Raw genomic sequence first — 9,172 nt, 5'->3', positions numbered from 1 at the left:
TCAAATACACTACAATAGAATGCCTAGAAAGCAGTCCCTGCCATACTAGTACTCTTTTGCAGTGTCTTGAATAGTGGACTGAATAAGGAGATGCAGCAGTTGAGGTACTGGTGGAATGGGATTTCTCTTACATAAAATATGATTAGTTTCAGAGTAGTTCCTTTGCAAAGTCCATGGTTAATTTCCTTCCTCACCCTTGTCCAATCCAAGCTTGTGTTTTCTCTGTAATTTTCGCACTGTCAATAAGACTTTAAACACTAATATTTCATTTCTTTTTAATAATGATCAGCACACATGTCAGAAAATATGCTAGCTCTACATTTTAATAGTCCTTTAAAGTGCCTTTGCAAATAAGCAGAAAATTATTTGTATGCTGTATAACTAAACTGGTACCACATGGGAACACAAGTTCTATTTAGAAGTTCTTTGATGAAGCTATATATTATAACTTATAAATGAAAATACTACAGGTAAGTTCCTTAAATAATACCAAGGATAATTTTGGAAACTTACCTTCATTAATAATTCTAAAAAATCATATGTTTTACCCTACTGTTTTGCACTACAGATGATATCAACTTTCCCAAAATGAAGTACTAAATATGAGAATCTGTTTTCAAGTTACTAAAGTGGGAATAACTGGAGCAGAACAAACAACGGACAAACTGAAAACAATTTAATCTTTAGTTTAAAAATCTTTCATTTGGAAGAAATAGAAACAAGAATGTGTTACCTATTCAGGCCCTAAAGGTATAATGTTGTACCAACTACTAGATATAAAGGTCCTGGGTTCATCTGCGTTCTCAATATTTCATTTCTCATCACTGCTTTTATTAAGCACAATACATTATTTCTTGCCAGTGTCACTGACATTAAGTTTTGAGGTTCCACGTTCCAGTAGTATCCATGGAATACCACTAATAATGTAATGTTGAGGCAGCCTTATAATAAAATTAAGGATATAACTATAGAAACCAGGCTGGGTTTATCTCTGCCAGAATCTACAAGTTTAACCCCAAAAGCACATTTTGGAATTCATGGAATGAGTTCTCACTTACACTTGTGCCCATACTTTTGTTACAAAAAATAAAAAAATAAAAAACCTAGTTTCTTATTTGTTGTAAGATTTACCTAATTATTCTCTAAATCTTGTACTATATTTCTTGATTCTGCCATTCACTTCACTTCTTTTTCTGTTGTGTTAGTGTACCCTTCTGAAACCTTGGTTCCTACAAGGTGGCCTGAGATACAGGTTAGATTGGAAGGTATGTAGCGAAAATGTTGAGTTGCAGACAGACACAACAAAAAGACTGATAAACAAGTAAGCTTTAAAAGGCCTTCTTCAACTCTCTCCCCCCCTCTCTCCCCCCCTCTCTCCCCCCCTCTCTCCCCCCCTCTCCCCACGACTCTGTAGCCAGAGGCAGTGGTCATGTGTGTGTGAGTTGTCTCATTCAGAAGAAGGCATTTTAGTCGGAAGCTTACTCGTGTAGTAGTCCTTTTGTTGTGCCTGTCTGTGACTCAACATCTCCTCTATGTGGTGAGTAGCAATCTATCCTTTCCCTAATATTGTCATTATTCTACCCTGGATTTTCCATTGTTAGATTGGAAGGTGACAGTTTGCTTGTCAGTGTGTGGAGCCTGCCAATAGAAAACAAAGGTCATGGTAACACAGTCATCTGCAGCATAGCGTGAGATCTACATTTGCACCATACTTAACACACTTTTCGTTGTAAATAACTAAACCTTCAAGATAACTCTGAAGTAAATCTGTTGTGAGTATTTTGGCACATCTTATGTAAATATGACAACAATGAAAAGCCCAAAGGGCGGGGGGAGCATTGCATAAATCTTACTCTTAAATCCATACTTCTGTCCACATCATGTCCAGCAATCGACAGCCATATCTTCACTTCTGTCTTCACTAACATTGTTATCCTTCTGTGTGGCAAGCCTCCGATGATCTGTGGTCGTGGATAACTCTTCGTGTGGCATATTGTACTCTTGAGCATAATATTGTCATTTCCTTATCATGTCCCTTCATCCTGTTTTTCCTGAAAGTGTCCTATTTTTTTCCAACATGTCCTGAAAGTTCATTTGGGGATGGTAATAAGTCACGCATTTTTGTGATTCCGTTTGGCTAAAGTATTTCATAGTATGAAATGTTTGCATTTTACTGCACGTTATGAGACTATATATGCCAGGAAACAGCACTTTTACAACTTGCTCTACAGCCTTTGTTTATTTACTGTTAATGTTTTGCAATGTTCATAGTACTGATTCATGTTCACTGTTTTATCATGCCAAAATGAGAGTCTAATTTTAACAGCAATATAAAAAGTGAGTTTACTTTTATCACTGGCAGTGGAGAAAATGTAGAATGTATGTCGCGCAAATCAGACCTTGCAAATCACATTAAGATGAAGAAACGTCGCATGAGTTTTCAAACGAAAATGCACTCCTTGATAAAATACATACAAGTGAAAAGTACAGTAACAGTGCTGCAGAATAATTGTAAAAGTGAGTTGGGATTATCTGAGTACATGATGCAAAGTCAGACTTACGTGTCCATTAAGTTTTGTCAAGACAATTTTGTGTACCATTTTTCCTTAATTGTCTCAGATTTTTCTAAACTTTTTAAAATGTCCCATTTTTTAATAAAAATGGAATAGGACCCGTGTATTTCCTTCAATCCTTCCTTGCTTCCACCAAAGCCCCTCGTTCCGAAAGCTAGGAATTTAACATCATCTATGAGCTTCCTTCTGCTTTACGTGATAAGTAGGTTTCTAATGAAAGGTTAGGAGAAACTTTTCCCTCCTTCCAGCACACTGTGTTTGAGTTTTGGGATGGGGTAGGGAGAGGTGCATGCTAAAACAAAACAAGTTGCATTCGCTCAAAACCTAGTGCAATTATCTGATTATCAAATGTGCCTGTGTGTCACCAATCATTCATCCTAAACTGACTGGTTGACTGTCCTCATTATTTTATTGTGCAGTACGTTATTACAGTATTGCACTACAAATTGCCAAAGCTGCCAGTAAACCTATAATCGTACCTGCTTGTGTTTGGGCAATGTTTATTGTTACTTTGCATGCATTGTCCAAGAGCAGGTGGCATGTAGACATAGTTGTTTTTGGATTCTCGTGACAGACAGGTTGAGCATCATAGATGTCTTTTTTTAGTAAAAAATACATTTGCATGAAATTTTAAAAAAATCAGTTAAAGCCAATTTATTTTTGTTGTAAAGCTCATACTTTGTATGTTAAGAATCATGGGAAAATGAGCACATGAAGAATTAATTTGCAGTAGGATTACATTACCTCCACACCTGTTTTGTCTCCACATCAATTTATTGCCAATTTCTTGTTTTTGATTAAATGTAAACATATACAACTGACTTGCATCACATGACAATCTATGCCTTATTCCTCTGTTCCTTTGTGAACCAAAGCAAAGTATGTGAGCTTAGTGAACTAGGACTGAACGTTATCTCAGAGTGATAAATGGGTCTTGTGTCCCCATTTCAGTTTTCAAATGGTTTAGTGGACCATTCACCACTGAACTGCACAGTTATTACTGCTTTTAATCTCTGTACACATGTAACTACAAATAAATAAGCTACTAACATGATTGCTGTACCCATGACCTGACATGACAGGATATGGAAATTAGTCGGATGGGGATAAGAACTGTTGTTCTTTGAAACCAAGCTTTCATTCTTCTGTAGAAAAAAGCAAAAAGTGGGAAAATATATCAAAACTGTCTATGTGAAGGGTAAGACTTCCAGAACTGAAAGACAGAAACATTGCGATGGCACAGTGCTTAAAACTCTGGATGCTACACAGTAGAAGTATTTATAACTCAGTCTGGACACCCTAATTCCCAAGTTAATTCTAGTCAGAGGGTGATTCTATTAACAAGGTCACAATGGATGCCCTCCCATATCCTCCTCCAGCTGAGCGATTCCGAAATAGAGGACATGAAATCTGACTCTGCTAAGTTGATTGAATTTTGCAACAAATAGTTCCCCACTATTGTACTGCAGAACTTTTGTCAAAACAGTGTTGGATTTGTTAGTAATGCACATTACCTTGTTATAAAAAGTTACTTCTTAGAAACATTTGTGATTTTGGTAATAATAGAAAGCTATAATAATGTTGCCAGATTTTTGTTTAATGTTCATAATTTTCTTAACTTTCTTGCACACAGTAGAACTCTTAAGATTTACCAGTAGGTTTTCCTGTTTATTCTCTTTTTAAATTCGTTACCGTCTTAACAGTAATGTAGATATTGTGTTTTCACATGTGAATAAAAGTGAATACGCAAAATCATATTAACTTCAGTTACTAAATGACACACTGCACCATATTAATGTTGTTGTTGTTGTGGTCTTCAGTCCTGAGACTGGTTTGATGCAGCTCTCCATGCTGCTCTATCCTGTGCAAGCTTCTTCATCTCCCAGTACCTACTGCAACCTACATCCTTCTGAATCTGCTTAGTGTATTCATCTCTTGGTCTCCCTCTACGATTTTTACCCTCCACGCTGCCCTCCAATGCTAAATTTGTGATCCCTTGATGCCTCAAAACATGTCCTACCAACCGATCCCTTCTTCTAGTCAAGTTGTGCCACAAACTTCTCTTCTCCCCAATCCTATTCAGTACCTCCTCATTAGTTACGTGATCTACCCACCTTATCTTCAGCATTCTTCTGTAGCACCACATTTCGAAAGCTTCTATTCTCTTCTTGTCCAAACTAGTTATCGTCCATGTTTCACTTCCATACATGGCTACACTCCATACAAATACTTTCAGAAACGACTTCCTGACACTTAAATCTATACTCGACGTTAACAAATTTCTCTTCTTCAGAAACGATTTCCTTGCCATTGCCAGTCTATATTTTATATCCTCTCTACTTCGACCATCGTCAGTTATTTTACTCCATAAATAGCAAAACTCCTTTACTACTATAAGTGTCTCATTTCCTAATCTAATTCCCTCAGCATCACCCGATTTAATTTGACTACATTCCATTATCCTCGTTTGCTTTTGTTGATGTTCATCTTATATCCTCCTTTCAAGACACTGTCCATTCCGTTCAACTGCTCTTCCAAGTCCTTTGCTGTCTCTGACAGAATTACAATGTCATCGGCGAACCTCAAAGTTTTTACTTCTTCTCCATGAATTTTAATACCTACTCCGAATTTTTCTTTTGTTTCCTTTACTGCTTGCTCAATATACAGATTGAATAACATCGGGGAGAGGCTACAACCCTGTCTCACTCCTTTCCCAACCACTGCTTCCCTTTCATGCCCCTCGACTCTTATAACTGCCATCTGGTTTCTGTAAAAATTGTAAATAGCCTTTCGCTCCCTGTATTTTACCCCTGCCACCTTCAGAATTTGAAAGAGAGTATTCCAGTTAACATTGTCAAAAGCTTTCTCTAAGTCTACAAATGCTAGAAACGTAGGTTTGCCTTTCCTTAATCTTTCTTCTAAGATAAGTCGTAAGGTTAGTATTGCCTCACATGTTCCAACATTTTTACGGAATCCAAACTGATCTTCCCCGAGGTCCACTTCTACCAGTCTTTCCATTCGTCTGTAAAGAATTCGCGTTAGTATTTTGCAGCTATGACTTATTAAACTGATAGTTCGGTAATTTTCACATCTGTCAACACCTGCTTTCTTTGGGATTGGAATTATTATATTCTTCTTGAAGTCTGAGGATATTTCGCCTGTCTCATACATCTTGCTCACCAGATGGTAGAGTTTTGTCAGGACTGGCTCTTCCAAGGCTGTCAGTAGTTCTAATGGAATGTTGTCTACTCCCGGGGCCTTGTTTCGACTCAGGTCTTTCAGTGCTCTGTCAAACTCTTCACGCAGTATCTTATCTCCCATTTCGTCTTCATCTACATCCTCTTCCATTTCTATAATATTGTCCTCAAGCACATCGCCCTTGTATAAACCCTCTACATACTCCTTCCACCTTTTTGCTTTCCCTTCTTTGCTTAGAACTGGGTTTCCATCTGAGCTCTTGATATTCATACATGTGGTTCTCTTCTCTCCAAAGGTCTCTTTAATTTTCCTGTAGGCAGTATCTATCTTACCCCTAGTGAGACAAGCCTCTACATCCTTACATTTGTCCTCCAGCCATCCCTGCTTAGCCATTTTGCACTTCCTGTCGATCTCATTTTTGAGACGTTTGTATTCCTTTTTGCCTGCTTCATTTACTGTATTTTTATATTTTCTCCTTTCATCAATTAAATTCAATATTTCTTCTGTTACCCAAGGATTTCTATTAGCCCTCGTCTTTTTACCTACTTGATCGTCTGCTGCCGTCACTACTTCATCCCTCAGAGCTACCCATTCTTCTTCTACTGTATTTCTTTCCCCCATTCCTGTCAATTGTTCCCTTATGCTCTCTCTGAAACTCTCTACAGCCTCTGGTTCTTTCAGTTTATCCAGGACCCATCTCCTTAAATTCCCACCTTTTTGCAGTTTCTTCAGTTTCAATCTGCAGTTCATAACCAATAGATTGTGGTCAGAATCCACATCTGCCCCTGGAAATGACTTACAATTTAAAACCTGGTTCCTAAATCTCTGTCTTACCATTATATAATCTATCTGATACCTTTCAGTATCTCCAGGATTCTTCCAGGTATACAACCTTCTTTTATGATTCTTGAACCAAGTGTTAGCTATGATTAAGTAATGCTCTGTGCAAAATTCTACAAGGCGGCTTCCTCTTTCATTTCTTCCCCCCAATCCATATTCACCTACTATGTTTCCTTCACCCCCTTTTCCTACTGACGAATTCCAGTCACCCATGACTATTAAATTTTCGTCTCCCTTCACTACCTGAATAATTTCTTTTATCTCGTCATACATTACATCTATTTCTTCACCATCTGCAGAGCTAGTTGGCATATAAACTTGTACTACTGTAATAGGCATGGGCTTTGTGTCTATCTTGGCCACAATAATGCGTTCACTATGCTGTTTGTAGTAGCTAACCCGCACTCCTATTTTTTATTCATTATTAAACCTACTCCTGCATTACCCCTATTTGACTTTGTATTTATAACCCTGTAATCACCTGACCAAAAGTCTTGTTCCTCCTGCCACCGAACTTCACTAATTCCCACTATATCTAACTTTAACCTATCCATTTCCCTTTTTAAATTTTCTAACATACCTGCCCGGTTAAGGGATCTGACATTCCACGCTCTGATCTGTAGAACGCCAGTTTTCTTTCTCCTGATAACGACGTCCTCTTGAGTAGTCCCCACCCGGAGATCCAAATGGGGGACTATTTTACCTCCGGAATATTTTACCCAAGAGGACGCCATCATCATTTAATCATACAGTAAAGCTGCATGTCCTCGGGAAAAATTACGGCTGTAGTTTCCCCTTGCTTTCAGCCGTTCGCAGTACCAGCACAGCAAGGCCGTTTTGGTTAATGTTACAAGGCCAGATCAGTCACTCATCCAGACTGTTGCCCCTGCAACTACTGAAAAGGCTGCTGCCCCTCTTCAGGAACCACATGTTCGTGTGGCCTCTCAACAGATACCCCTCCGTTGTGGTTGCACCTACGGTACGGCCATCTGTATCGCTGAGGCACGCAAGCCTCCCCACCAACGGCAAGGTCCATGGTTCATGGGGGATATTGATGTTATATACTACTGTATTGTTACACAGTATCACATCGCCAAATTTCCACCAAGCAATAACTGCATTGGAAAATTACACACTCGCTAATGTGCACTTATTTGTTATTTTATTTATTTATTCAGTTGTTTTCCCTTATCAGATTATAGGATTTTCACTACACATAAAAATAATTTTAGGAGACATTTCCTAACAAGGGAACCTCCCCATCGCACCCCCCTCAGATTTAGTTATAAGTTGGCACAGTGGATAGGCCTTGAAAAACTGAACACAGATCAATCGAGAAAACAGGAAGAAGTTGTGTGTAACTATGAAAAAAACAAGCAAAATATACAAACTGAGTAGCCCATTAGCAACATATGCAACATGACAGGGGATAGCGACCTCAGAAGCGCCGTGGTCCCGTGGAAAGTGTGAGCAACTGCGGTATGAGAGATCCTTGGTTCAAGTCTTACCTTGCCTCAAAAATTTTTCTTTGTTTATTTTCGCAAAGTTATGATGTGTCCATTCGTTCATTGACGTTTCTGTTCACTGTAATAAGTTTAGTGTCTGTGTTTTGCGACCGCACCGCAAAACCGTGCGATTAGTAAACGAAAGGACGTGCCTCTCCAATGGGAACCGAAAACATTTGATCGCAAGATCATAGGTCAACCGATTCCTCCACAGGACAACACATCTGATATATTCTATACGACACTGGTGATGGCATGACAGTAATATGTTGTCGACCCACCTAACTTGTACACTTGGCGAATCGGTAAAAAGATTCTTCAAGATAACTCTGAAGTAAATCTGTTGTGAGTATTTTGGCACATCTTATGTAAATATGACAACAATGAAAAGCCCAAAGGGCGGGGGGAGCATTGCATAAATCTTACTCTTAAATCCATACTTCTGTCCACATCATGTCCAGCAATCGACAGCCATATCTTCACTTCTGTCTTCACTAACATTGTTATCCTTCTGTGTGGCAAGCCTCCGATGATCTGTGGTCGTGGATAACTCTTCGTGTGGCATATTGTACTCTTGAGCATAATATTGTCATTTCCTTATCATGTCCCTTCATCCTGTTTTTCCTGAAAGTGTCCTATTTTTTTCCAACATGTCCTGAAAGTTCATTTGGGGATGGTAATAAGTCACGCATTTTTGTGATTCCGTTTGGCTAAAGTATTTCATAGTATGAAATGTTTGCATTTTACTGCACGTTATGAGACTATATATGCCAGGAAACAGCACTTTTACAACTTGCTCTACAGCCTTTGTTTATTTACTGTTAATGTTTTGCAATGTTCATAGTACTGATTCATGTTCACTGTTTTATCATGCCAAAATGAGAGTCTAATTTTAACAGCAATATAAAAAGTGAGTTTACTTTTATCACTGGCAGTGGAGAAAATGTAGAATGTATGTCGCGCAAATCAGACCTTGCAAATCACATTAAGATGAAGAAACGTCGCATGAGTTTTCAAACGAAAATGCACTCCTTGATAAAATACATACAAGTGAAA

At 38.4% G+C, this 9,172-nt stretch overlaps 1 protein-coding gene across 1 annotated transcript in view; it reads left to right on the top strand.

The window, feature by feature from the left end:
* LOC126248330 (cytosolic purine 5'-nucleotidase) overlaps positions 1–9,172 on the top strand; it is a 432,318-nt gene that overhangs the window by 1,071 nt on the left and 422,075 nt on the right. The window lies entirely within an intron of this gene.

The sequence above is a fragment of the Schistocerca nitens genome, chromosome 1 (assembly GCF_023898315.1).
Source record: "Schistocerca nitens isolate TAMUIC-IGC-003100 chromosome 1, iqSchNite1.1, whole genome shotgun sequence".
NCBI classification, from domain to species: domain Eukaryota; kingdom Metazoa; phylum Arthropoda; class Insecta; order Orthoptera; family Acrididae; genus Schistocerca; species Schistocerca nitens.
Note: the sequence above shows the minus strand (reverse complement) of the source record. Positions and strands in the feature narration are given on the sequence as shown.